The 12,838-nt window shown below is 40.8% G+C and overlaps 1 protein-coding gene across 1 annotated transcript in view; it reads left to right on the forward strand.

Annotated features, from left to right (window-relative positions):
- Positions 1-3,727: 3,727 nt before the first annotated feature.
- The window catches only part of DIP-lambda (Dpr-interacting protein lambda), a 38,958-nt gene continuing 29,847 nt past the window's right edge, over positions 3,728-12,838 (forward strand). Inside the window, exon 1 of the mRNA XM_034315549.2 lies at positions 3,728-3,979. The gene's annotated coding sequence lies outside the window, so the exon portion shown is untranslated. The remainder of the gene's footprint in view (positions 3,980-12,838) is intronic.

Raw genomic sequence — 12,838 nt, forward strand, 5'->3', positions numbered from 1 at the left:
AAAAATCTATTTCTATCTTTTTATTTCTTATTCCGGAGAGTCGCGCGCCGCCGCCTTCGCCGACTTCGGTCACGGTTGCTTCGTTCGTTCTCGCCTCTCAAAGAAATATCACGACTATTTCAATTCTCGCTGATATTGCCGGCCGATAGACGAGCAAGAGCTTGCCCGAGGCGAACCGGAACCATCCTTTATTTTATATGGAGCCACGTACCCGTGTAGCATTACCAACCCTCTACCACTGATTCGCTACCCTTACCTTATTTCTGCCTCGCTTCCCTTCTCCCTTTTCCATTCACCTTTCTCCCTTACGATCAACCTTATCTTTAATATAAACACCTTATCAAGAAAATTCTTTCTTTTCCTCTTTTTCTTTTCGATCACCGTCAACCGTTGCTACGATGTGTTTCGTTGTTTTAAAACCGACCATCGAATGGGGCAAGTATTATCGAAATTTTACACATTTTTATGGTTGTTTATGTCTGATTGAAAATGAAATATACAGATTTTTCTACGATCTGTACGATAACTATATGAATTCGCGTAAAAATTGTTTTCAACGAGAAAATGAAACCTATCATAGACGTCTGCTGGAAGCAAATAATCGGGGAGCTTGAAATACCATCGTTCCTTCGACCCTCTTACCTGATAGTATAAAAATTCTTAATCTAAAACCAATTCAGGGGAGTGTGCTATGAAACCCCATGATTTTTGTAGAAACACGCTCACCTTATGTAACGGGGAATTGGTAAAAGGTATTTCCTAATATCGAACCGGCGCGGCGTCCCTTGAAAAAGAATGTTGAAGTGACGTCGCAAAAAGGGAAAAAGGAAGAGTGAAAACGAGAGAGAGAACGAGAGAGGAACGTAAAGCGTAGAGTAAAGAGAGACGGTGAACAGGGTCACGTTCGACTCTTCTCACTCTCTTGCAGAGAAACCTGCCAAAACAAAAGATTCGAAAATTCCTTCGAGAAGCAAAATAGCGATGGTTATAAGCGGATCAAATACCGCCCCGTAAAATCGTGCCCTTAACTCCTTATAATAATAGCTTATTGTCAGAAATATCATTACGTACATCAACCCTTTCTATTTGGATTTTATTCTTTTTCTTCTATTTATTGTCTAAATAAAGATTATTTTGTACGTTCTTATAGGGGCATTCCATGTGAAATCGGAACACGATGTCGGATTTTGCTTTTAGTGATATGTAAACGTATCTCGAAGGATTTTTAAAAATTATTCAAATTGTTGATTTTACACCTGTTTGAAATACAGTGCTCGCATTTTTTCAATAAATTATAACTGCAGAACTAACAAACTGATAGAAATGAGCGTCCAGGTACTTAAAGAAAAAAGGTTTTTTTACCGCTTATTTTACAATTGTTTTAAACAAATGCAATTTTATAATAGTAGGGAAATATTGAAAAATCTGAAGAGAAAAAAATGAGAATATAGTCTTATTTATCCTGTTTACGGACCAATTTCCAAAAATACGGACACTAAAATTGGCCATAATACAAAAATTAATTAAAGTTAACGCTACGTCAGGGCGCGCTGGCTCGACCGGCCGAGTCGAGCGGTGCTAGTAGAGCCAAGCGACTACATATATACCTGCCATAGTTATACAAGACTAATATTCCTAATAGTTATTGTTTATGTAACCATATTTATATAGTCAAATAAGCTGACAAAAAATATATAAAATAATGGAAACATGTAACGCCTATTGTCTCATAAAAATTACAAACATTCTAATGTTTCTACCCTCTCCTATATCGTCATTTTCTCGAGGGAAGCCTATTTCGCTCGATAATGTACAATTATCAAGATCTAATCTTTCTTCCAATTCGTATTCAATTGTCGGAAGTGAAACCGAGTTCCCTAGTAATTTCTAGTCTATGAAATAAAGGTGGATCGTAAATGAGCTAAATTAGCACGTGTTCTCCAGAGGAGGATCTTTGAATTTTAATAGAAATTAGTTGTAGTTCAGCTGGTTTATACGGGCGTGTCAAGCGTAAATGCTAAACGCTGCCGCATAAATCTTATAAACTTGTAACTAAGGTATGTTTTATAACGCGATTTTATCTACGGTACATTTACTATAAAAGCAAGCAAGTTTATACAAATGCCGTTATCGTATGCATGTGCCTGATTGGAAATTCATGGCTATACAAACAGTTTATTACTTCGTTCTCGGTCGCAAATGAATGTATTTGCATTCAACAATTTTTATCGATTTTTAACCGACAGTCCGTTGTAATTTTGTTTTACATATGAAACGCAGTATTTTACGCGGACCATGCGAATAACTGGCAGCTACGTTAAATTTATAAGCACGAAATTTTACATCGCCATGCCACTTTCCAACCGAATGACAATGTTTATTTTTTCCGAGATTGACAAGGGTATTTGTTATACTCGAACCGATCGAAAGTTATTTATTTTGCTGAAAAATAGAAGATGTACATTTAACACGTCCAAAGGACGAATGCTAATCGAATCGATTAAAAATTTAGCCTATTAGGTATACCGGAGGGGTTGTTGAAAAATTTGGCTGAAATCAACGGGAATCGTGGGAAATGGACGAACGATTGGAAAGATAAAAAATAAAACGATGCAGAGGAGAGTCGAAATAATGGAAAAGTAATTACAACGGAAGGTAGCATTTCACGGTTCAGCTGGTCAAACGCGATACGCAACAGTCCAATACGTTTTGTTATGTATGTATATACCATTTAAATTTCTACTTTACCATATTAAACAGCTTGTTTGCCGCGCGACAAGTTGACTGACGGTTAAAAAAAAAAAAATATACTCAATATTACACGCGCAGCTATGAATCCGTTTATCACGCGAATCTTTTCAAAGAAGAACTTTGAAGATATCGAAGGAAAAGGATTCGTTAGCCCGTACAGTTCCATCAACCCATACGCCAGTTTATTAATTGAAAGCGAAAGAAAGAGGCAGAAAGGGTTGAAAGTCGTATACGCTTTTTTCCTGAAAGTTAGGTTTCCTTGAAGCGAGCTAACGTTGCGCGTAAATTCCGAGTAGAAACACGCGTTCACAGTCACCGGTTAAAGTGTGTGCGATGCGCATAGAATTTGATAGCGCGAAAGGGGTGCGCGGGCCAATTAGAGGATTCTGCGCGACTCTCGAAAGGGTAGAGACCTAGAGACCGATCCGAGCGAGTTAGTCAGTCAGCCAAGCCCGTCAACCGGTTACCTCAGCCATCGCGTAAGAGTCGCGAGCAGAGCATTTCGAAAAGGCACGACGCCGCGCCGCGACCGGTGCACCAGGAGTGGCTTGCAGGTTTCGTTGGTGGGAGATGCTCGACGGTTTACAGACGGAAACAGAAATAGAAAAGTAGAGAGCGCAAGACAGAGAGACGGGGCTGACAGACAGACGGAAAGATCCGGAGAGAGCGTGGATCGAGTGAGAGGAGAGGTGGGATAGAACGGGGGTGAAACGGAGAGGGCGAATAGGGTGCACGTCTCGGCTCGGATAACAGGAGCAGAGACGCGGGGGTAAATCGGAGGAGAAAGGGAGACGGTGAGAAGATAGGTGGTCCGCGTTAAACGAGGAGGGAACAAACGCGGAAAGGACGAAAGTTAGAGAGAGACCGCGTAAGGGTGAGAGCGCAGGGGGCAGAGAATAGGGTAGAGAGTGGGCGGTAAAGCGGCGGAAGGGTAAAGAGCGGAGGGATGGAGACCGAGAGAGCGTGAGAGGCTAGCGATTGTGCTACAGTCGCACCGCGACACCCCACGAGTGAAACCGCGCGCGTGCCAATCTGCTACCGTACTCCCGTGCTCCCGTGTTCCTGTGCTCCACTAGCCGTACACACCAGAAAGGACCTGCGAACAGTGCTATGCTTTTAAGGCCGTGGCCAAAGCTTTTCCTCGTTTTTCTCATTCTCCTCGTTTTCCTCGACGTCGACGAGTCGACCAGTCGAACGTCTTCGTGGAAAAGGAGCAGCTTTTAATCGGGTAAGTGGTTCAAAATCCCAACCACCTCGATGCCGTCTATGAAAATTCATTCTTCCGCTCTACGGCTATTTCTTTCTTTTCCGAACTTACTCGACGAGCGTTGTCTCCAGAGGGAATCCGTTACGTTCTACGATTCTAAGAAAATTCCACGGAGACCTGTTGATGAGATCTCGTTTGTCTTACAATCGCCACGGTTTCTTAACGCTTGCGGACGTTGTAAGTTGATCGAACTTGATCACTGACCGTCGATTATTCGTTACTTCGATTTGTTCAACGTGCGCGACGAAATATGTACGCGAAACGTAAACTCGTAAAGCTGCTTCGATGAATTTTCTGACCAAGTGACGCATCCGTAACGCATCTGTTGCCTCGTCCTGATCGCGAAAGGCTGCTGACCGTACTCGGCGCCGCGAACAGTATTTATATTGCTAGATATTTGTTTCGTTTCGTTTTAAAAAGTTTCTCGAGCAGAAAGTGCTTTTTTCCTTCCGTTAAATAACGGTAATAAATTTATCATTCGACCTAAATCACTGCAGCGGATTCGTGCTGAATGCTTCGATACGAAATAATATCCGTCAAACATTTAAAACGAATCGCTCCTCGAAGCGCTTCGTTTCGCCGTTCAAATTATTCTCCGTTCGTTCGGTGACGCTTTTATGTTCGTAATTAACGTTTCAGAGCTCTGAAACTTCAAATAATCTCCAGGAAAAGGTTTTCCTTGGATAATTAACGATGCTTACTTTCGAAAAGTACATTGTACAATGTAATTAAAACGCGTGTCAAAGTCAGTTTCCTGCGCGTTTTTTCCTCTGTACGCGGCGGAAAGGAAAGAAATATCCCACACTCGATGAGGTGTTCGGAGAAAAGAAGATAGGTGAAATTGAAAATGAAATTGTACGGTCGCGTTGCGTTTGGAATACTGTTATAATCGAGGGGTAGAGGTAGAAGAGGCCGAGCGCGAGGGTAGAAAGTGATTCCTTAACAGAGTAGCTGCGGAGGTGTTCTATAAGCGAACAGAAGGAGCCTGCATGCGCGAATACCGTCAAGTTCTTTTGTTCGTCGCACCCTTTACCAATTCATTCGGTAGAGACGTACGTGTAGTGCTCTTTCCCGAGCCATCGTGCTCGTTCCGAGCACCTGTGGACCGCCGACCCCTTTCCAGCCTCAACTTTTCTTTGAAGAACTGCCAATGACTTCCGGCTGACTCGTAGAACCTGTTGATGATCCCCGTTGCTTCGACGATTTTTTATCGTGAAAAATCGAATTACCTACGGTCTCTGTGTTTGCTCGAGAAAATGATTTCGGCAAAAAGCTTCGCGTTGAACGCAAGGTTGCATTCGCGGAACGCGTGTTTACACGACTCGCAAGAAACTGAATTATCTGATTTCACTGTTTCAGCTGATATCGCGTCTGAGACGAGAATGTATCTCGCACGATACGCCGGCGAATAAAACCAACTTGCCACGCGGCGTTTCCTTCCGCTTTCGGTTGTTCCAACAGCAGCGGCTGGGAAATCGTCCGGGAGGTTCTTAATTATTTTCTTTATCTCGCCTATCCGAGGTTCCGCAGCACAGCGCATTTTTCTCCTCGACGTTTCATTTGCCTTCTCTCGCGTTCCTGGCTGCTCCAATTAATACTGGCTATTTTGTTTTGCCCACGAATTTGCCTTGAGAATCCTCGAAACGTGCATCCTTGATGCACCGCTGTCGAGTGCAGGTGAATATATGCGCGTCCACGAGATGTCTGTTAAATATCGCCGGAATAAAAGAAAGCATAGTAGGTATTCGTCGTTACGCGACCTTCCATTATACAAACTCTTCTTCGGGGATATTCTTCTTCTTCGAGCTGCTGCTCCGTTATGCCAGAATCGAAACGGAGCGACTGCCGTCACCCGATGCAGCTGGGTTCTGATTATTTCGAGCGGTTCTCGTCGATTGTAAAAAGAAACCTTTCGGAATAGAAACAGGCTGACTTTAACTTTTCAAATATCGGATTGAAGTTCGAAGGGAAAAAATAATTTGTTTGTCGTTATCCGCGAATATAAAACAGTTGCGAAAGGGGTAAAAGAATTGTTCGTCGTACCTTATTAATATTGCGATAACGAAGTGACTATGATTCGATGAAGAAGATTTATCGAGGATACGCGTAAGTGGTAGTTATAGATAGTAAAACGTCCTTGGTGAAATAAAAGTCGTCTTACAATGACGCGTGAAACGGACAGCTATGATATTATTCTCAATAGCAGAGAAGGTCGAGGCAAACGATGTTAGCCATTGCAGAGATGTCAACGCTTTATTAGCGACGCTTCTCCTACCTATTCTTCTCTCTTATTCCGTTGATGCGTTCTTCCTGCTTGCCCGATGGACTCTGTTCCTCGCGACGACCATTAACCATTCCGACGCAATTTTCACCGACCGATGGAGAAACTTTCCGTCGGAGAATGACGCAAGCGGACGTTTAAACTGTAGGTAGATGATGTACCTAAGTACTAACACCTAACAACGCATTTAGCTTCTTTTTCATTTTCTATTTCCTCTTACCGAAGTAAAGTTTCATTTCTTTAACTCTTCTTGGTATCTATAATTGCCTGAATACGTCTCGGCATGCTTTCCATATTATTTCGGCAATCTTCTAGCATTTCCGGGTCCGTAATGCCATACGAATATAATTTTCTCAACCAGTTGTTGCTTGTTAGTTATTATCTCTGATACAATGCGACACTTCAATAATTCCCATAGATTTTCTATTGGGTTCATATCTGGTGAGTTTCCAGGCCACGGTAAAACTTGAATTTTTTTATTAGTTAGGCAGGCTGTTACGGTTTTTGCTGGAAAGGGAATACATAATAGCATCGGAAACATAAAATATGTAAGTTTTCCATCTGTTCATAATAATTTCATCACCCACTGTAGCTACGATCGTAGACTGGCATAATAAAATCTTTGTTAGGTACGTAATCGGACATAGATTGCGAGCAGAAAGAAGATTCGAGGCAGATTTCCATAGGTTCGATAGAAAAATGAAAGCAACGAGGAACATTGAAAAGTGGAAACTCGTCGAGTTTTCGAGCCAAGTAATCCCTATCTACTCAGAAATCCTTTCGAAAGTTGATCCTCAATCACGGAACGTTTTCTCAATGTAGAATGCGCGTATTACCAATGAATCGTCCTCTCCTCCTCTTAACGATTTTTCGGTTACCTCCGTAAAAAACAGTCAATTGGAAAAAATTTTCATTCCGAGCGTACCGCGCTCCCAATTAATTCGTTTTTATGAAACCCCTGAATTCATTGAATATGATTTAATTACAACTTCGAAGAAAAAAAAAAAGCGGCATGATATTTAAAAGTTTCATATTTTCGTTAAAGTATCATTGAATCGAAAATAGCTAAAATCAACGTTCGAAGCGATAAAAGACGTTTTAAAAAAGTAATCGCGTTGTTCCTCCGAATGCTCAAAGCCTCGTGAAATCGAACGATCGATCCGTGTTTCTCGCTTTCTGAATTCGTCACGATAAGCTTCGATTCCCATTTTTTTCCTTTCTTTATTCGATATTTCTTCGTGCGTGATCAAGATCAGTTGCAAATGAAGAGGGAAAAAATTAAAAGTTCTGGTATCTGTATATTATGATCTCTTCATCGATAAGATAATTACTCTATTGCGCAAGGCCTACTTTGCTCTTTTCTGAATACTCCAAGTTGCGACCAACTTTGACGTATAATCGCGAAGTATGAGTTTTGTCGTAATTTCTTAAAGTGACAAATTAGGGCAAAAGACTCTATCTTTAAGTACAAAAATCTTTAATTCAATTCATTATTATTGTAAACAGTGCCGTTGTTGATTCTGGGTTTCTTGGCGATTAAACAATACAATAGAGCTTCAAATCCATTTCAAAATTTATATATATTTTGATGAATTATTTTTTTTTACTCTTCCAGTTATATTCAATGAACTTTTTGACAAGCAATTTCCAGCAGTCAGTGGGATTGTTTGTGGGATTCCCTTGACTGAAAACTTCTGAATTTACATATTTGTAACAATTTGCATTTGTTTCCGCAACCAAATTGTATGTTTCAATCGTATTGTTCGCGGGTTAAATTTATATTATTTTCGAAATTTATTATTAAACACACAATTTCAATGATTACTTTCATAATATATTATTTTTCGTTTATTTTAATTATTTCTCATTTACTTCGACTTAACTTTCTTTATTATCCTCTAGTATTTATTCCACAATATTAGAAGACCCATTTGCAATAGAATTTGTTAGGATTTATTTCTCTTGCTTTAAATCGTCGTACGCGTGTTATGTTTACTGGTAATCACATTGTTCGACTACCACACTACCACATTTCACACTCTGGCATTCATATTATAAATACACCCGGTACGCGCGCCGCACGTAACACACTACAAAGAAGAAACATTTCCGCAAGCAACGGAAATATCCACGGTACTTACGATCCGACTGACACACTGACACTGATACATCCGCTTAGACCAGCCCGGGGCGTAAGGTCGCGCCATCGCCATTGCATCGCGTCTTTTTCCAAATTTCTCCTACACATCTGCGTAATATTTCATTTTCCAATTTCCTTCGCAACCGTGAAAAATTCCCTTTCGGACGTGTTCGAAACGAAATATACAGAGTACAAAAACCTATACCTATGCGACACGACGCTGATGAAACTGATAAAGAAAAATTCTTATGCTCTATCGAACAAGTTACAGCTGGCGAATTTCTACCGCAAACATTAAGAATAACAATAATTTATGGTTAGCAAGATCAAATACTTTTCTTTTACACGCAACTATTCGAACACTATTTGCAAGAGAATATTCTTTCGTCTTGTATTATATTACGAAGTACACGTAGAAACGTGTAGCATTCTGCTCGGTTACATTGTACGTATTGAAAAATTCGTAATGCAACGTAGGGGTATACATAAGAAGGGTTGCTTGGTTCTCGGAGAATAAGGAATTTATTTTCTGCCCCCTTGACGCCGCGCCGCCTCGCCGCCTCGCCGTCATGGCTGCGGTATTCGAGTGCTTTTCACTTTGAGTGGAAGATCCGTAGGATCCTCGAAGCCTACTCGATTTGGAAGAACATCGTACAGACCAACATCGAGCATTCCTAAGATCTCGCTCGTTCGAATGATCAACGTAAAACGATTAAAACAACCGACCCCTGCGCGATCATTCGCTCTTATCGTATTATCTAATTTGAAAAGTTTTCTGGACGCGACCATTTGTCTGAAAAATTGATCGACGTTTAACGGCTATTCGAATGATTTCGCACCGATACCTCGCAATATTTTCTCGCTCGTTACACGCTCGTCGAGCGAAACAAAAATTAGCAAGCCGAACTGTGCAACCATTAATTAGAAGTTTTCCAATCGTTCGAAAGAGGGTGACGTAATGGCTGGGGTATGGATTTTCCTGTAGCGATGGATTTGATTCGATTCGATTCGATTCCAGATGCACCGTTTAAATTCTCTGCCCATAAAATTTTCAACGCCGCTACTTCGTTTGTCTAAATATTTCAGCAAACGTAACTTTTACTTTTATACACGAAACAAATAGAAAGGTAGGTGGCTTTGATGGAAATTATTGGTCTGTAGGATGATGCACCTTCTTTTTCAACCGACTTCGAAAAGGAGGAGGTTACTGAATTCGATCAGTATGTATTTTTTTTTTTTTTTTTTTTTGTGTGTGTGTTCACCGATTACTCCAAAATGGATAAACCAATCGGAACGAAACCTTTTGCATCTTGTAGGGATGTCTTCCGATTGGTCCCATTGAAAAAAAAAATTTTTCATTTTTCGCAAAATTAATAATACCCGAATATACGATGCTGCCAATAACGATTTGATAGGTTGCTGACGCCTGAACTAGAATCTTCCTAGTAGAAGAAAGTTTGTCATTTTGCGCCGCCTCCGAAAAGGTTGAAATGTATACTATTTAACGATTAAATAGGTTTTATTAATAGCTATATGGTATTGGTATAAATGAAATAGAAATTATATGCTTTGTAGCGTATTTTAAAGTCGGTTGTATTTTTTGTTAAAAATTATTTTATCTCATTGTTAGTCTCGCTCTTATAATTTCAATCGTCTTATCGTTTAGGAAAGGCATCGACGTCGTTCTGCTTTTGTTCCAATTCCTCGCTACTTTCGAGAGTAAGAAAATCTCGGACGATAGTGGAAGGAGGAGAAGAGAAGCTCTCCTTTAGATGCTTACTATTGAATGATTGGCAATGAATGCTTAAACGTAAGAGACCTGTTGATAATCGCATGATATAATACTTGGCGCAGTACGCCTTGCTCCATTCGAAACTGAACCACTCTACTCCTCCTTCTCCTCCGTCGCATTACATCGTTCCTTTTTATTTGATTTATCACGAAACGCTTTAATCATTTGGGCGGAACGAATTTTACGATACGATTACGCTCGATCTGTCCTACGATGAAATCGGTCTAAATTAAAATTCCGTTCTACGAATCGGTCTCCGTGATTTTAAAACGCACCCGCTGCGAATATTCGAATAAGAATTTGAAAATTTCAGGTACATATCCGATCCGAGGATCGGGTCGGATTGGTTTGGGTCCCAAGAAATATGTTTCTAAAATTCTGAATCGATTGAACGGACCGACCGTCTGGGAAGTTGGGCAGCCGTTCATCGAACCTAATTGTAAGTTGTTTATGCAACGCCAAGGTGGTTAGTAATTTTCAATGGACAGAGACATCAGAGCACTTTGCGCACTTTGACGAAACAATCGCGGGATACTGGGATCGGCAGACGTTCGTTTCCAAACACACGCAACGTGAACCATTAAACGACCATTTGTCGCGTAAATAATAGCTGATGCATTGATGCACTCGTTTCACCCTTTTTTCCTTTCCTATCCTCCCCCCTCTTTTTTTCTCTTGCTCGTTCGTCACCGGCCCTCACACCCCCGTTGCCATCGTTTTCTGCCCGCCACCGCCGTCGAATTTCAGATTGCGCTTTAATATCGGCACCCGCTTAATCCGCGATGACGGTTTCTCTGGGATTTCATCGCTTTATTACAAAAAAGCTTCGTCCCGATGGACGGCAGATGTCACGTACGCTTTTTTTGTTGGCCACCCTGTGAACCACTTCCACCTCTGTGCCATCGCGTCACGTTGCACTACACCACGCCATACCACCCCATACCGCCCCATACCGCGCCACGGCGCATATAGCGTTCCGTCCGTTCGTTCGTTCCTTCGTTCTCTTTAAAATCTCTTCCGCGGAGGCTGTTGCGTACAAGTAAATAATAAACTCACCCATTACTTTGCCCATTATCACTGCATCCAGCGTCGACATAAATTACGCGAAATAGCTTGGAAGCTGATTTATATGCCGACGGCAGTGCAAACTGGAAAGTAAATGAAAGGCGGTTGCTCGTACAGAAAGTCATCGATTAAAGAATTTGCTCGAGTCCAATTTATGCCACCAACCGGAAGAACGTATAATAGAGTCGGACGCGTATTATTCAGATAATTTATCGCGTTTGATATTTATGATTAAAATGAAAAAAGCTCAGGTATATACAGTCCGTGATGGGTATCGTCGATGAAATGGTATTTAGTGAGTAGAATTGAACGGTATTCGTTACTGTATTAAGCCGTGTAGATTAATCGGTGCTAATCGAGCCTGCGGTCTCAGTCGGTCTGCTTGACATCCATCTCAATCGAAACTAGATTGGAAAGAATATAGATCCTCTGTCGTACATTAATAACATTTCACTGGTAAGTACAGACATTAAAAGTCCGATAGAAAATTTCTGATTGATCGTGAAACGTCTAGAAAGAAAAACGTGTCCCCTAGAAACGCTAAACAATGAATGGTCTGTTCATGAAATCGTGCTATAAACTACGATTCTCGAGTGTTCTTGGCTGGATTTACGATGCGTCAATTGCTATTCAGACGATACGAGTGGAAAAGTTCGTTTGAGAAAACCGTATATACACCCTATTGAAAGGGTATGACCGGGAAAATTTGGTCGAGAAAAAGCGACGTAGCCCAACCACGGTGTGTCCTAAAACAGGAATATACATATATACAAAACAGAAACGAGTAGACAAAGACTTTGGGAACAGCAGTGTCCCGTTTCGTAGAGCCAGCCAGGTGTCCTAGCCAATATATTATTCTGCGTCCTCTGATAAAATTGTCTACCAGATATATTTTAAATGAGCTATAAATTCAAATTAGTTGTTTGTAATAGGATAGTAATCAGATAGCCCCGGGGCCTCAGAAATCTTCATCCTCTCGTAGGTATTTTAACTTGTCTCTGCAGACGTTCAAATCAATCATTTCAGCAAAGAAAGCGCAAAAATTGAATCGACAAGATTATTTTCTTTCGTCCTTTTTTTATTTTTTTTTATTTGACACGTATATCGAAAATTGAAATTCATACGTCTAATAAATATGAATTTTTAGAGTTTTATCTTGATATCGAGAAGGGAGGACTGGGAGATGTACCTATGGAATGGAAAGCTTCGGAATTCGTTTCAATATGTACAATTTGTCGCCGGATGTATGCTGCCGTTTCGTACGAAGATCGATTTTGTTCTTATTCCACGATTCTATCCGTTATATGGAATTGCTGAACTTTACATTTGCCTTGGACTTTATTCCGTTCGATTTTCTCAGATCCTGTCCTGGAACTTCTGATAAGGATACGAAACTCCAGATAACGTATATTCAATATCTTTGATCAATTTCAAACGGTCCAACTTGCGATCGTCGAACAGGTAATTGATCCTTTTGCTCGATCGCGTAATCCACCCCGGAACTAACATATGAACGTGATTAGGGTGGTGCGTAAAATTCAA

The sequence above is a fragment of the Osmia lignaria genome, chromosome 15 (assembly GCF_051020975.1).
Source record: "Osmia lignaria lignaria isolate PbOS001 chromosome 15, iyOsmLign1, whole genome shotgun sequence".
NCBI classification, from domain to species: Eukaryota; Metazoa; Arthropoda; class Insecta; order Hymenoptera; family Megachilidae; genus Osmia; species Osmia lignaria.